We start from the raw sequence: 17738 nt of genomic DNA, 5'->3' as shown, positions 1-17738 counted from the left end.
GCTGCAGCGCCGGGGAAGCCAGGGACTGCAGGGACCGCACCAGGAGCAGGTATGTATACGGGGAGCGCAGCGATGCTCTATATTTACCTGCTCCTTGCTCCGGTGCGGCTCCGTCTGCAGCGTCCTCTAGCAGTGACGCTCAGGTTAGAGGGCGCGGTGACGTAGTCAGTGCGCGCCCTCTGCTGAGCGTCAGTGCTGGAGACGGAGCCGCACGAGGAGCAGGTAAATATTGAAAGCGCCGGTGTCCTGAGCAAGAGAGGTGAGTATGTGATTTTTTTTTTGCATTGCAGCACCAGCAGCATTCTATATGGCACAGCTTGATAAGGAGCATCTATGGGGCCATAATCAATGGTGCAGAGCATATATATATATGGGGCACAGCTTTATAAGGAGCATCTATGGGGCCATAATCAAAGGTGCAGAGCATATATATATATATATGGGGCACAGCTTTATAAGGAGCATCTATGGGGCCATAATGAACGGTGCAGAGCATATATATATGGGGCACAGCTTTATAAGGAGCATCTATGGGGTCATAATCAACGGTGCAGAGCATATATATATATGGGACACAGCTTTATAAGGAACATCTATGGGGCCATAATCAACGGTGCAGAGCAATATATATATGGCACAGCTTTATAAGGAGCATCTCTGGGGCCATAATGAACGGTATAGAGCATTCCATATGGCACAGCTTTATGTGGAGCATCTATGGGGCCATAATGAACGGTGCAGAGCATTGTATATAGCACAGTTGTATATGGAGCATCTATGGGGCAATAATGAACGGTATGGAGCATCTATTTTTTTTTTTGAAATTTACCAGTAGCTGCTACATTTCCTACCCTAGGCTTATACTCGAGTCAATAAGTTTTCCCAGTTTTTTGAGGCAAAATTAGGGGGGGTCGGCTTATACTTGGTCGGCTTATACTCGAGTATATACGGTAATTAACCAGAAAAAACCTCCTATGTTATGGAACAGATAATACACTAGACATCAACACTACAACACCTGCAAAATAATGGACTGACTCCCAAGACAAAAAATGGACCTGTCTATTATGTTGCACCTGGCCGAACGGTATAACCATCCATATGACAGCTTACCGAATGCCAGGTGATTGGAGTAATGAGGCTTCCTTAAACTATTACTACCATACGGCATATATATAGTTAAATACTTCGCCACCTTCCAAAAAGTATTTATAAATGTTGCAGGTCAAAAACGAGCAGGCCATAAGGTTAAACTTACATGGTGTGAGATGTCCGTGCCACCGTTCCTTTACCCCGACGCGCGTTTCATAGCACTTCCTCAGGGGTATGTACCGTTCGGCCAGGTGCAACATAATAGACAGGTCCATTTTTTGTCTTGGGAGTCAGTCCATTATTTTTCAGGTGTTGTAGTGTTGATGTCTAGTGTATTATCCGTTCCATAACATAGGAGGTTTTTTCTGGTTAATTAATTATTGTATCTTTTACCACATTAATTATTAATAAACTTTACCATATTGATTATTATAGCCCATTGTGTATTTAGTTCTTTTTTTGCGTTGTTACGGCAATTGGGAACTTGATTTTTTGGATTTGGTGTTGTAAGTATGACGCAATGGTACTCTTTGGACCTTAATTGGTTGATTTAGGTGTGGAAAATCGCTGCAAAATAAGAATGTTTTAGATAATGCAATGTGTATGTGTGTAGTTTTTTTTTAATTAGCAAAATACAAGCTGAATGAACAAAATATAAATCTAAATCGATATTTGGTTTGGCTACCAGTTGCATTCAAAAAGCATAGATTCTTTTATGTAAACTTGAAGGGAAGTTCTTCCAAACATCTGGGAGAACTAACCACAGATCTTCTGTGAATGTAGGTTTTCTTTTTGTCTCTTCATGTAATCCCATATAGACTTGATGATGTTGAGATCAGGGCTCTATGGGGACCATATCATCACTTCCAGGACTTTACACTAAAAATAGTTCAGTGCTTCACTCCAATCAAAGTTTTTATCCTCTTAAAATATTGCAGTCATCATATTATACAGCACTGTGACTTACAATTTCTCATTTTGCCTTTATACCCAGATAATTCTTCTCTTTTCCTTTAGGTCTGTGACATTACGTGATTAAAAACTGACTAACTGAATCCTTCTAAACTCAATGCAGCAACTAGAAGTCAATTTTCCTGTATGAGTCATGAGTCCTTGCATAAGTCCCTGGCAGGGGGGAAGAAGCAGCTGGGTCAGGAGTTAAAGAGGGGAATGATTTTTGCAAGGACAAGAGACTTCCTGTTTCTATATAGAGCAGACAAAAGAGAATTATCTGAGTATAAGGGCAAAATGAGCAATTGAACATATATAGTGTCATATAATATGATCATGAAGAGAAGGAAATCCTGGTACCCATGTGTTGATTAGCACTCATTTCGTGGAAGTCCATTCAAGACATTTCAGCCTATCCCAAGCTTTTGTTAATTGGCAAAAACCTGAGGTGTGCTGAAACATCTTGAGTGGATTTCCATTAAATGGGTATTAATCAACAAATGAGTGTCAGAATTTATTTCTCTTTGCTGTTATTTCCTATATATTTAAATTGTATGGATTAACTATCTCTGGTAGGCATTAGACCAATGTTCCTCAACTCCGGTCCTCAAGAGTCACCAACAGGTCATGTTTTCAGGATTTCCTTAGTATTACACAGGTGATGGAATTATTGCCTCTGCAATACTAAGTAAATCCTGAAAACATGACCTGTTGGTGGCTCTTGAGGACCGGACACTTCATTAGACATTGAGTAATGTTCCTACAGGCAATGCAGTTTTTGAACCTGCTGTAACTGCTGCTGATGCTGCTGCTGTTGTAATGGAGCGCCCACTAGGGCTGTGGGGTACTCGGGCTGGGTCCGACGGTTCCTAAAGGGGTGGTTATGGTAGCAGTGACCCGGTCCGTGGCCCTGGGTATTCAATAAAAGAGTCAAATAAATTAAAGGGGAATAAGGTGTATGGGGAGATAGTTTGTGATGCCACCCGTGGTGTTCGGCAATGAGAAAATGGCCGACGCTGCAGTTCAGGTCCCCTGGGGCAGTTGGTGACGCAGCAGAGATGGTGCAGCTCTCCACGGGTAGAGCTAGGCCCCAATGCAGTTAAGGAGTTAAAGTCAATGATGGTGAATGCTGTGATGCAGGAGGGCAGGTGGTCATTGCAGTGCAGGGCAGGTGACGCAACAAATAATTCAGAGGACACAGCAGGGTTCTTTTTTCACACTTTTACTCACAGTTCTTAAATGCAGCCCCAGCCGGTGCTGGGTCCTTGGGGTCTGTGGTCCAGTCAGCTCTCAGGTAATTTGGGGTACACCATGTCAGAACCCCCTTCAGATGTTCCTTTCCTGACCGTCTCACTGTCCTGGCTTCCTCCTCTCCTGCCCTGTGCCTTCACACACAGTGTCCCAAGCCAGCAGCCTCGGATCTTGTCAGGCACCATCTTCTTGGTCCCCTTGACCCTATGTGGCTGCCTTTTCAGCTAGTGTGTGTGTGGTTGTGGCTGTGGCACGTACAGATACCACAGCCTCCGGCTGGCTAGCTAAGCCTTGTAGTTCTCCACTAGTCTGGGGGCCAGTTCCCCCGCTGCAACCTGGTTCCTCCACCCAACTACAGTACAATACGGGCCCCACAGATGGATTGTTCACTACCCGTGCCCCTAGGACCCCTTCTCTCTTTCTCTCAGGAGTTTCTCTCTGTTCTCTCTCTCTCTGTTCTCTGGTGCTGGGACGAGCTCCTCACTGCTCAAGTCCACAGCTCCAACTGTCTCTCACATCTGCTCTGCTCTCCTCCTCCCCACAGACTAACTAACTTTCTAGACCTTTCCTGACTCCTCCTACTGTTTCCATGACAACTCAACTCTCTCCACCCACACCCTCTACCTAGTTCCTCCCTGGCCTTGAGAGGTCTGGTGTTGGATGTAAGTGTGTGGGTTCTGGGTGGTGCCCCCCTCCTTACCTGAGAGCGGAGCACCACACCTCTGCTGCTGAAACTCTAGATTGGCCTGGACCGGTTGATTAACAAGCTACTCCATGCTTTTAGACTGCGTTTGCAATGCTGTAGCTACCTTTAACAGAACACTGAATCTTTACACTGCAATCGCCTGTGCTCTCTGGGACTTCACACCTGCATTTTATGCACCAATTGTAGGGCTTCACTCTCTCTGGTAGGCATTAGGCCTTAGGTAGCGTTCACACAGACAATGCAGCTTTGGTACAAACACGTGCAGTTTTTATTGCTTTCCCCAGGTTGTACAGCACCAAAACAAACTCATAAACATAAATCTCTAGACTTGTCCAGGTGTTAACTAAACAAAACAGACCATGGCTACTCTTACACGGTTGAGATAGATGCAGCTCGGTCAAACAAAACAGCTATTGTCCATAGCAACTGTTACAGGTTTTCTCTGACAGACAGGAGCCAGAAGACTGCAGTGTCTAATGTTTCCTACTCCTGCACTGGTTAGAAGCCCTTCATCTTTGTATTAAACGGTGTAAATTTATTTTTGTAGTGCAGGGGTTAATCTGCTCAGTTGAGAGTTCCTGGAGAGTTTCGGCTATATAATCTGGGTCCTGGCTAGCTTTCATTGTCAGAGATAGATTATGCTGCATGGCTGGAAGTTGGTGGTCATTAGAGTAGGTGTTTGGTGGATTTATCTGTAACAGTTGCTAGATTATGGATGTGTGATAATTCCCTTTCTTCTGCTTCTACTTTGGTTTAACCCCATCCTCCACTCCCCAATGCATCTCTCTGTTATTTCTGTGTGTATATTTGTATGTTTGGTATTTTTCGTTACCTCTGTTCATATTACCTTGTTAGTCTGGTTGATGTATTACCATGCACTACTGCTCCCCTCTTCCCTGGGTGGGGGAAGGGTACTGACTGAAGGCAGATTCATGAGCTAAGGCAAGGTATGTGGCACCGGCGTTTTCACCATCAGAAGGAACCAGGGGAACAGGGTGAGCTAGGGCACCCCTAGTGTTAGGGACAGGGAAGGAGCCCCTGGTCCCAGGATCTCCGACAACAGACACATGACAGCAACCACTGATACTTGCAGTTCTCTGCACGCAACCTGCACAGAATCTTCTCACAGAGGGATTCTGGTCTATCTCTCTCTTCAGCTCCAAGACACAACCAGTCTGGTCTGCTCCTCTGAGCTGACTAACTAATGAGGACAGCCTGGTTACATGTAGGGCTTGCCAGATTATCTAATCAGAATCTGTAGAGCTAGGATTTAACCCTAGTTTACCTGACTTTGTTAATGTCCTCTGAATTAAAGATACCCCATGCAGAGACATTAAACACAACAATGCCCTTCAGTGTCTCACTACAGTAAAAATGCAAATTGTCTATTTAGACAGGAAGATGAATAGAACACTCTAGTGCAACATATTGGAAGTACCAATCCTAAAAGTCAATATCAACCCTCTAACAAGAAAACCACAGAAAGAGGAAAAAATCCTCCAATATTCAAGAAAAACACAAAAACAGGCAGAGATGCTTACCTGTCTAACTGGGCCTCAATACAATTGCACTGACAGGGTGCAGCGGTCCCAAGTAAAATGGCAACTGCACAGGTGCAATACCAAATGAAACAGCCAGCCTTCAATCAGGGATTGGCCATGTGGTACACCAATGCAAAAAAATATACTCTGTATGTGGCAATGTTCACACAAGGAATACAGAGCATCTGTTTCTCAGCCTATTAATGATGCGTTGTGGCGGGCTGCCCAGTGCTAACTATGATGCATCCTGTGTGAACAGAGGCCACAGTTTACAGAACCATTTGGGCCCAACTGCACCCTGAAAAAAATATAACGTGCAAAAAAACCATATCAATATGTGCAAGGTATTGGTTGATATTCTGACTGGCAAACGTAAGGACCCTTGACGCGGGTTGCCAGCTTACATACAGTTATATGAAAAAGTTTGGGCACCCCTATTAATCTTAAGCTTAATGTTTTATAAAAACTGTTTTATTTGCAACAGCTATTTCAGTTTCATATATCTAATAACTGTTGGACACAGTAATGTTTCTGCCTTGAAATGAGGTTTATTGTACTAACACATGTGCAACCTGCATTCAAACAAAATTTGACAAGTGCATAAGTATGGGCACCGTTATCATTTTCTTGTTTTAAATACTCCTACCTACTTTTTACTGACTTACTAAAGCACTTTGTTTTGGTTTTCTAACCTCATTGAGCTTTGAACTTCATAGCCAGGTGTATGTAATCATGAGAAAAGCTACTTAAAGTGGCCACTTGCAAGTTGTTCTCCTGTTTGAATCTCCTCTGAAGAGTGGCATCATGGGCTCCTCAAAACAACTGTCTAATGATCTGAAAGCAAAGATTATTCAACAAAGTTGTTCAGGGGAAGGATACAAAAAGCTGTCTCAGAGATTTAACGTTATACTTACCTTTCCGCTTCGGTCCCTCACACCCTTGAGCCTGAGACCAGTTGTAGGCCTCACAGCTTCAGAGAAGCGCACTGCTCATGATCATAAGTCTTCGGCACTTCTGATCACACGCACTGCTTCTCTCTGAAGTCGGCACGCGTACACCCGACTTCAGAGGAATAAGTGAGGGAAAGAAGCCATGAACATGCAGGAGGCAAGTATAACGTTGGCGATGACGTCTGCTCTTGTAAGCCTTGTTATTACACCCACAGAGCTGTGATAACATGCTAAGTGGGCAGACTAGTCTGGGGAAACTGATGCCCTCATAACATATCATAAACAGACTTCAGAAATACTTTTTCTAAAGATCTCTTTATGTGTGTAATGTAATACAGGGACTGTTAAGCAGGGAATTTAGCTATGTAGACACAACTGCTGGTGGTGCTGGGGAAGGGGGGACCTGACAGACTCCATTTAACATTCGAAAGTATAGGAAAAGCTTTGTAATTTATGTATTTCCCCATCCATGAAAAACACTGATGACACACTGATGCAAAACACTGATTGAAACTGGTACCTTTTTTTACGTTTGTATATTGAATGAATTCTTAAGAGTATGCTCAATCGTTGCGTTTTTTAATATTTTTTTCTGCACCTGCTGCTTACAATGCGCAGCTTTTTGTTTGTCTTGTTTTACAGAATTTTCACTTGTGTTTTCCAGCTATTTGAATTTAAATTGGTGAAAAGCGCAGCAAAAATGTTGCATCGTTGCAAAAACGGGCTCAAAGAGTGCGCAGAAATAAACACTGTGTGTGAGGTTTCAGAAATCTCATTGATTCTGCTGGTACTATAAAACACTGCTTATGTTATACATATTTATCCATGATTGTTGTGTTTGGACTTGGATAAACCTGATCCCGGTCACTATACCCCACTACTAATCACATTCCCCATCAGCAGTGACATCACTTAGTGTCTACTCTGAGGTTCAGCTGATGCAGAGAAACCCTGGTAATGTCACAGAGGTCATCTGCTTTCACATCATCAGCTGGTACCTGGGGAGGAGAAGGAAATTTACTTTTCCACAAACCTAGCTGGAGAAAATTCTACCGGCCCCTCATGAGAAGTCCTGGAATATTAATGTAGTGTGTAAATGGGAAAGACTAGGAAATCTATCCCATCCCGCTGCCCCTAAAGACCATGTTTCCCAATGACTGTGTCACATGAAGACAGACCGGCTAGTAAAGCATCTGGACATCATTCTCATAATACCTTCATGTCTATCAGAACCTGCTGAGGAAAGGATGCAGAGGGGTCATCATGCTGAGAAATGGAAATGACCCTGACTGGGCTGCACTGAGTTTGCATTGGAGGGGGAGGGGGAGAGAGAGGAAAGACAGCAAGAACAGGCTGGGAGAGACTAAGGGGAGCACTAGCTTCATCTCTTAAAGGGAGGGGAGAAAAGGAGCTCAGCTGCAGTTTGTGGCTGTGTCTGGTTTGTGCAGAAAATTCTAGGCATCCGTGCTGGGGAAATATAGAGCTCAGCCATCAGAGAGAATCATGTCTGGCTCCAAGTGACAATGGAATGGATCAGTACAGGTGACTTCAAACATTCCGGATGATGGAGGAGCTGTGGATGGCAATAAGGTAGGGGCTGCCTGATTGTGTCTGTGTATTGTGTCCTATATATTGGAGCCTGTCTAGCACAGGCTCCTGTATGGCAGAGCCATTGTGGGCTTCTGGATTGCTGCTGTCTTTGGAGTGCTGGCGATATATCTGGCTATTGTTGTGTATATTGTATACACTAATTGTATCTGCTGCTGCAGAACATGGCTTTATTACAGTGCTACATGTGCATTTCATGAATAAGCAATGCCTATGATTTTCGGTTCCCTTTGTCTCTATGGAGCTGCCTATATTTTCATAAACGGAACCATACCATGTAGTGTGTGGCAGATTGTGTGCGTCTCTTTCCAGTAAATTGCTGTAAATGACAAAGAATGGCTGCACTTGCCTGGTGAGGGCACAGGGCTTGGAGTTGTGTATGAGCAATAAATGCATTTCTTCTCTTAAGATCTGGGTATTTAAATGGAATGAGAAGCATGCTGCACATTGACATTCAGGAATGGCAGAGTGTATCAGGAAGCGTTTAAGCCTATTTGGACTGCTGCTTCCAACTCTGCAGTCTTCAGTGATACATAAGGGGCTTAGGGTATATTTAACCCATCCTATGTGTCTAGTGCACATCAGCCCAGTGTGTTGTTTTAGTATTGGGTTAAAAAGCCATGTAACACTGGTGCGGTATATAATATGTAGCTGAGGCAGAGCCTTTTCTCATAAGTGGGAACCTGTTTACATGCCCCCATTTTTGCAATGTTTGTTCTGACTTTCTCATACTACTGATGACTACTAGTTTTGTTTTCCTTGTCATTCACTTTATCTTAAGAAGACTGATGTGACCTGTGTTTAATGGCTACATACAAATTTGCTCTTACATTGTGGCTGCTACTTCATCTGGAGTCCAGTCCATAAGGAATATGGCAACATTGGTTGCTTTATTAGGTGTTTCAAGATTTGGGCTTGGTATGGTTTTACCCCTCTGTGTTCTATCGCAGCATCTGCAATCTGCACTGTTTTTATATTATTGGTGCATTTGGTTAATTTTATTGCGCCATACAGGGTGACAATGTTGTTCCACAATGTTGTCATGATGACTGAACTCCAGCAGCATGATCGGTATTTTTTTGCTCATTCTGGATTCTATTTGAAGGATAAGGCTGGCATCCTAAAATATAGCAAGTCCACCGCTGCCCAAAACCCTCCAACATGTTACTTCCGTGTGTGTAAGTTTATCAAAGCCCTGACCGGCGGATCCTGGGTGCATTGGGCAGGGTAAGGCGGGCCAGTGACAGTATGGGGAAGGCTGGCTGCATTCTGGCTTTGCAGCCACTGAAGTGACACTGGACTTGGCTGAGATGCAGAGGGTGGCTTCAATATTCAGCAAAAGGTAAGAAGCCCTACAAGCCGCTTGCTAGCGCGTGATAAGGGATTAATGCTGGCGAAGAGACGTGATAAACCTGACGGATGCTTATTATGTACATTTCGTTAATAAACAGGCAGCTTTTTATAGCATTCTGGATTCCAGGCAGCAGCTGTCCATAAGAAATACCTTAAGGCCATCATCACTTTGAAAATATAGATTTGAGGGCTTTAAATGTCTTTACAAAACATCAATTTCGACCCCTTAACCCCCTCCGCATCTCTCCAAAGAAGCATGTCTTTTTTTTCTTGATACCTAAATACCTGTAATTGTTTTCTGTTTTACAAGCTATGAGGCTTTTGACTGATTTCTTTGAAAAGATGATATTGTCCAGGCATCCGAAGCTGCTATTGTGATGTGTACAATCATAATTCTACACAATGGCAAAAAAAAAGGCATCCTTTCCCAAGATATTCATTTTGCTGGACGCGGATCATTTGACTGTTTAAAATGCTTTATTTGTGGAAATCAATGCCATTGTATCAGAAAGAGGTGGAAGGCAAGCAGACAATGCAGATCAGATGCATCAGGGGTGACAGTGCCATGAAAGGTTCCCCTATTGCTAACCATTTGTAACTAATCTGACTTGCTGCATCTAATACAATCGATTGTTACATTGGTGCCACATTGTGTTAGCTGACAAAAAACGATAAAATGGCAGCAATTCCAATAGCTAGTGCTGTATATAATACAACAGTAGCTTCTTAATAGAATACTGGTAAATATGACCTTACAATGCTAAGCGATGTTAAGATGGCAGCATAGAAGACTGCATTATGGTATTAGCAATTATATATATATATATATATATATATATATATATTTTCTAATTCGGTGTGCTAGCCGAGTCCAATTGTGCCGAAGCCACTGGCAGCCAATTAGATTGTTTCCTACACTCTGGACATAGACTGGATCTGTGATGTAAACTTAATTCCTGGGGAATCTTGCTCTGTGCAGTGACCGCTTATAACATCATTAAGAACATATGACCCAAGTCATAACTATAACCATCACAGACTAATGCAGCTGACGGGAAGAGTTAACTACTGCATCTCTAGTCTGCCTCTTGAATTTCTGAATCAACTATTTGCTCCTTATGTCACATTAGATACGCAGGCGGGATTCACGCTTTTGGGGTAGGATGAGCATGTTCTTTTGGAGACTGACTGTTCCCCTATAACCTTGCATTGATCAAAGCTGAATGCTTTTGGTTGTTAGATGTTGGCTATCTTTACATTGTGCAGGCCCATTTATTAAACCTATAATTCAGAACTACAAAGCGATCATTTGCTATACATGGAAGCATGCAAAATTATTAAAAGTAAATTAAACAGTCAACAATTAAGTTGTAAAATTGTTCTTTGCGAGATATATATTTATATATTTTTTAATTATTAATTTGCTTTTCAGCCTAAACACAAGTCCTAATTAACTTATTGTCGTAGTGACCATTTGTGAAGATGGGATTTTCAATATAATTTTTCAGTTCTTATTTGTGAAATCGCCTATTACTGATTATACAGTGTGTATAATACATTGGGTAACTACTTTATCTTGTTTAATCTCCTATTTCTAGGGGATAGCTCTGGCAGTCGTTTTTATGATGTGCTCTGTCTAAGCCCTCTTGATTTACAGCTTTTTACAGAAACTTTACAGAGACATAGAGCTGCCAGTGAATAGGTAGGGTTAGGGCTATCCAAAGTGCAGGAATATAAAGGACTACCTAGATGCTGTATATAAACCAGAGATTTATCAAAACTACAGCAAGAAGCCCAGTAAGAGATCAAGAATTAGGTCGGTGTCACACTTGCAACTTCAATGCGAGAAACTCGCGCTTCAACACCCAGCAGTGCCGCCGGCGATTCGGACCGGATCGTTCAGCTGCATAGAAATACATGCAGCCGCACACGCCAGTCCTGAGTGCCGGCGGCAGTGCCGGGTATTGAGGCGAGAGACTTGCATTGCAGTAGCAAGTGTGACTCCGGCCTTAGAATCTGGATCAATGCCCGAAATTTACGTTTCTCTCAAATGGAGCAGCATAGACCTGGTAAAAAATTAATCTGCTAGGCTTCTATAAGGGTACGTCAGCGAACGAGAAGGGAGATTCCCGGAAGGAATGATTATACTATCAACACTGGTGTTTATCGGTACAAGGTGATTGGTGCAAGATGACGGTGAGCACCAATAGTAGACTCCCAGAAGGGAATGTGTATCACTGTTCTTCTTCATATAAGTACCGCTGCGGTATATTGCATGACGATTTAGAAAAATGAGTACATGAAATGTTTTGTAAGTACCTTTGGTGACGTGTAGGAGCATTATGGAATAATGTGATGGATTTGTACATTATTTCTGGGACGATTTATCGCATAAGATTAGCTGTGATTGGTCTGATGTCTTATATGCTCTGATTTGTCAATCCTAAGCCGTCTCTGGTTGATGACATAATGTTAATGTCTGTAAAGCACTGCGTAACATGTTAGCGCTATATAAAAATAAAGATTATTATTATTATGACATCACACCAGATCTTTTAAAATATCCTGTTACTCATGTGCTCACTCAGTCTAGCCGCATACCCTGATGAAGCCAGTTAAGCTGGTGAAACATGTTGGGGAGGCATAGGAGTGCTTTTTTTTATCAGCAGTTAGGTGTGCATAATAATGTGAATAGGGATATAGGTAGCCGCTGCACCTTTCCCATATATCAAATGAATATTGTATTGGGGATATTAGACAGATAATGCAATTGGTCCGATGGCCTCCTAATACTGAGTTGTATCCCTAATAACCCGGTGGTTAACACACGCTAACTTTGTGTTTTTAACTGTCCTATTAGTTCAATAAAAGTTATGTTTTAGCATAGTCTTTAGTTAGGGATTAGTTGCCTTTGGCAAATTGTAACTCCTATATGATCAGGCAGAACACTTCATCAGCTCTCTGCCCAATCATTAAGGAAGTAAATAGGTGGAGATGGCAATGCCGTGCCTCCCTCCACAGGAACTATAAGGCGCACACTTATAAACAAGATTTTTTTTTTCCTTGCTAAAAATTCTTATGGCCCTAAAAGTACATTGTATAGAATACACTATAATGGGGTTGTCCAAAAATAATGAAAATGATGCGCACAGGAAGCAATATATACTCCTCCTTTAGTTTGCAGATCTCCAGTGCTTCTATTTACATGTTCTGCAGATGGCCCAACCTGGATACCCTAAAGGTACCGTCACACTGAGCAACTTTTGAACGATAGCGATAGCGATCCGTGACGTTGTAGCGTCCTGGATAGCAATCTCGTTGTGTTTGACACGCAGCAGCGATCAGGATCCTGCTGTGATATTGCTGGTCGGAGCTAGAAGGCCAGAACTTTATTTTGTCGTCAGGTCACCCGCTTTCATCGTTGGATCGGCGTGTGTGACGCTGATCCAGCAATGAGTCCCCGGGTAACCAGGGTAAACATGGGGTTACTAACCGCAGGGCCGTAAAGCACAGTGGTGACGTCACCGCTGTGCTCTGCTTTACGGCCGGCGCTCACACAGTCAGTGCGGGAAGCTGAGGGCGAGGGACGTGATAGACACTGGAATGTAAGTATGTAGTGTTTTTTTTTTACTTTTACAAAGGTAACCAGGGTAAACATCAGGTTACTAAGTGCGGCCCTGCGCTTAGTATCCCAATGTTTACCCTGGTTACCCGGGGACTTCGGCATCGTTGGTCGCTGGAGAGCTGTCTGTGTGACAGCTTCCCAGCGACCACACAAGGACTTTCCAACGATCTAGGCCAGGTCGTATCGCTGGTCGTGATCGTTGTAAAGTTGATCAGTGTGGAGGTACCATAAGTGTCTTTTGCAGCTTGTCAGTTGTACACGGCTATAAACCATGAAGCCAGTGATTGGCTGGAGATGTCACATCGGGCATATGGCCTGAGAGGTCTGCAGCCATCGTAAACGGATGAATGAGGGAATGTGACACAAAAAGCCGCAAGGAATTAGAAGATAAGTAGCTATCAGTTTATGGTCTGCTCCAACATTAATTGTCACCGTTCTCCCAGACACACGTCTGCTGCAGCTTGTGATGCACGCAGTTCAAGTTACCTGACCGCTGCAGACTATCATAAGCTGCAGTGGCCCTGTGTCTGATAGAATGATGACATCATTGCTGCTGGTACAGATCAGTCTGCATTGGATCCAGAAGGGTGACAAAATCTAACCCCTTTCCCCCATGAGAACCTTTTTGCAGATGATCTCTTTAATGTACAGTACATGTATTACGGCTGGTGTGCAGAGCTTTCATTATTTTGGAAAAACTCCTCCTAAAGCGAACTGGTCAGCAGAACCACAGGCATTGTCATGTTGCTGCTGTTACACTGATTAAAATGATACCTGGAGTGAAGAAATCCATTTTGTGGTTCCTGTTTTTAAACATGTTCCTCATCATAGAGACAGTGCTCCCAGGGCGGCCTGTGGGCAGGTCTTTCCTTGGTTTCTCTGGTCTAGAGCAGGAAGATAAGACTCTGCCTACAGTCCCGCCCCAGAGCACGGGCATATCATTAACTGAAAACTCCTAACACTGATTACACAAGATATAATAATAAACTTGGCACTCAGTATTTGAACAAAGAAGAGCTTCCTTTTATTTGTGCATCCAGACAAAAATGGTTCTGAACGTAAGCGGCCCAGTGTCCAGCGGCAGTCATCCTCCTGGGCCGCTGGACACAAGCCGACACCACCACTACCTCAGCAAGCTATGCTGTTGCCCTTATAAACCTATTGGCTGGTGATATGCCATATGCAGATTTGACCTTTTACAGACTTCCTTGATAAAGGCAGATGTTGCCGAAACGTTGGATATTATGATGTCTGTTGGTCCACAGTCGGCTGTTCACTAATAAATCTACTTTTCCTAAGAAACTAATGTGGACTTATTGAGTGCCAAAGGTTATCTTTACCTAGTCATTATTTATTCCTTTGGGCACCACCTAAACTGAAAGAGTGCGCCATTTCTGACCTCGTTATTATATTTCAAACACATACACAGTGTAATTGCATTCAACTGTTGAAATTCTGATGGCAGAAGGGATCGAAGGGTCTGATGCTATTGACCATTGGCCCCCCATCTGACGGACCCCATAGTGGCAGTGTATCGCCCAGAGCGGGGTACTCAGGTCACCGGGCAGCTTTGGATTCTGGGTGTCACGGTTATGGCAGCTGTGCCTGGTGCCTGTGCTCCGGAGACAGAGAAGTAGGGATTAAAAATGAAAAGGAAAACAAAGAAATCAGAAAGAAGAGCTTGTGATGCCAGTTGGAGTGTTCGGCTGGAAGATGGCCAGCACTGCAGATGATCCCTGGTGGGTAGGTGATGATGGCAGTGCAGGTATTTAACCCCCTCCAACTAGGGCTGGCCCCCAGGGATAGTGATAGAACTAGATGGTACAGAGTAATAAAGCAGGAGACAGAGAAAGTCACTTTACCATTTACTGAAGTCCAGATGCAGTTTCAGAGGATGGGATACAACTCTCACCAGGTATGCATTCTGCTCTGCATGATGGGAATTATCTCTCTCTGCTGTGATTCAGTATAAACTCCCTGCTGCACTAATCCATTCTGGGATAAAGGTTTCCTGGAGTCTGAAACTTCCAGTACAGCCAAGTACTCACGTTTTTTTCTCCCGCTGGCAACTTGCACCGTGAGTCCTACGTGAAGCACGTGTTTGTTCTTGCACAATCTCTCAGTGATTCTCTGTTGCTATGGAGCTCGAGGAAAAACACTTCACTGCTGGTTATGAAAACCCTACAGCATCTCAGCTTTCCACCCAACTCTGGAAGACTGGATGGCCTAGGAGCGGATACCCTGATCCTTCTCAGCACGGTCCCTGGAGAGAGCACAGGTCTCTCCTCCATGAACATTCTCCATTTTTCTTTTCACACTGTTTCCTCACAGACTAACTAATCACCTCCCTTCCCAGTTAGGGTATCTCTGCAGAGCCCTAAGCTTCAGGCAGAGTGAGGGAGTGGGGAAAATTTTGTGTGCAGATGTCCCCAGCAGAGAAAGCATAACTCCCATCATTTGCAAAACACCTATAAAATAGGACATATGTGACCATTTTGTGGCAACACAGACATGGGGCGCCACAGGAGCTTTGTCTGCCATTATGGACTCTACGCCCCTGGGGTATGTATATAACACACATAATACCAAGTAAATCTAGTGACCTACCAATAACGCATTTAATTTAGCTTTTTCTCTTCATCCAGCACAGACTATTAATTATTCCAGGTAGGACTTGTATATGCTAGAAGTAACACGCATATATTTGAGTGACCACTTCTTCAACACCCCCCACTTCTACACTGTATGAAATGAAGAAAAAAGGAAAATAGTACCACCCTGAAGTCCTACACATTAACGGCACCTTTTGCCCTCTCACACTCCCCCTTCTATACAGTAACAGTATCCACAAAATATGAAATGCATAACTGTAGTGATGTGGCCTCCATACAATAGTCATGCATGTCACTATGCAATAGTAAAATTCCTTTGTCTCCCCCATTCAGTAGTAATATCCATCTCTGTGCTCCAAGGCTCAGTGACCATAATACAGTAGTAATGTACACAGTTTCCACCGTTTGTCTCAATATGGTTGGAAGTTCCCAAATTATTCCATAAAAATAGTTAATATGCTATGGGCTATAATGGGGATTTTTACCATTGAGGATTAAGTGTCCCTTATTCTCGACCCTCATAACGTAATATTGTCCCAAAATTGGCCCTATACTGTAATAATATAACCCAACTGGTCTCTAACAAAAATGTCCATCACTTGCTGCAGTAAAATAATAATGTATGGTCCTAATTAGACATTAGCGAATGTCGTTGGCTCCCGCCTTTTTCGGCAAGTTATAGGGCTTGTCGAATAGCTACAGTGGGAACCTGGATACCTGGAGCGCTCCCGATAATCAGGTGTCTGGTACCGCAGCTGCATATGTCACGTTTGTGTGACAGTCACAACACAAAAGGCTCTCCATACATGTGTGGTCACACAGCCACGACACATGCAGCTGTGGTGCCGGAACCTGAATATCAGGAGCGCTCCATGTAACCGGGCTCCCGCTGCAGCTTCGGTGGGGCTATAGCTTGCCGAATTAATAAGGAGGGAGCCGACAATATTCGCTCATCTCTACTAATTATGTTCCCCATCCTGTCCTGTAATAATGTCCTTCATCATGGCCCCTATCATGTAAAAAAATAAAGAAAACATCCCCAATCCTGGCTACTTTCAGTACTAATGCCTCCCATACTGTAATAACGTTCCATGTCCAAGTCTCCATTCTTTAATGTTTAGAGATGAATTGAGTTGTACTCGATTTTCCAAAAATCTGCATTCATCAAATTTCAGTTTTGTTTTTTTTTGGTAATTCCCTTTCTCGTAGAGTCAGCAAAATCGTATCAGTTAGCGGCCATTTTTTTTTTTAAATGTTAAGCGCCATTATAGTGGTTAAAAAAAACCCTTACACTTCACCACTCACCTCTCCAGCCCCTCTGGTCCTCACCACATCTTCTGATCATTGCCACTTACAGTGAAATCCCTTCTGAGGTCCAGGAGAGTTCTGCACATGTATTATTATTTATTTAGATAGCACCATTGATTCCGTGGTGCTGTACATGAGAATGGGTTACATACAAGTTACAGATATCACTGAGAGTAAACAAACTAACAATGAGAGACTAATCTGGAGGGGTGAGGACCCTGCCCTTGCGGGCTTACATTCTACAGGATGGTGGGGAAGGAGACAATAGGTTGAGGGTTGCAGGAGCTTCGGTGTTGGCGAGATGGTAGCTTCGGTAGTGGTGAGGAGGCAGCGGGGTCAGTGCAGGCTGTAGGCTTTCCTGAAGAGATGGGTTTTCAGGTTCCGTCTGAAGGATCCGAATGTGGTTGATAGTCGGACGTATTGGGGTAGAGAATTCCAGAGGATGGGGGATATTCGGGAGAAGTCTTGGAGGCGATTGGATGAAGAGCGAATAAGTGTGGAGGAGAGAAGTAGGTCTTGGAGGACCGGAGATTACGTGAGGGAAGATATCAGGAGATTAGTTCAGAGATATATGGAGGAGACAGGTTATGGATGGCTTTGAAGGACAGTATTAGTAATTTGAACTGGATACGCTGAGGGAGCCAAGGTCATGTAAGGTCACAGCGCCCGCCATGATTTTTCCACGTTTTTGCACAGAACTCTCTTGGGTCTCATCAGATCCGGAATTCTCGACCTAGCACG

The 17738-nt window shown here is 43.5% G+C and overlaps 1 protein-coding gene across 4 annotated transcripts in view; it reads left to right on the top strand.

Moving 5' to 3' along the window:
• Positions 1 to 17738, top strand: part of MAGI2 (membrane associated guanylate kinase, WW and PDZ domain containing 2) — a 1646639-nt gene that overhangs the window by 688855 nt on the left and 940046 nt on the right. Inside the window, exon 1 of one of the 4 annotated variants that reach the window (XM_069765142.1) lies at positions 7804 to 8081. The exons of the other annotated variants lie outside the window; for them this stretch is intronic. The gene's annotated coding sequence lies outside the window, so the exon portion shown is untranslated. Of the gene's footprint in view, positions 1 to 7803; positions 8082 to 17738 lie in introns of those variants that run through there. 4 annotated transcript variants of the gene reach the window in all.

The sequence above is a fragment of the Ranitomeya imitator genome, chromosome 4 (assembly GCF_032444005.1).
Source record: "Ranitomeya imitator isolate aRanImi1 chromosome 4, aRanImi1.pri, whole genome shotgun sequence".
Classification (NCBI taxonomy): domain Eukaryota; kingdom Metazoa; phylum Chordata; class Amphibia; order Anura; family Dendrobatidae; genus Ranitomeya; species Ranitomeya imitator.
Note: the sequence above shows the minus strand (reverse complement) of the source record. Positions and strands in the feature narration are given on the sequence as shown.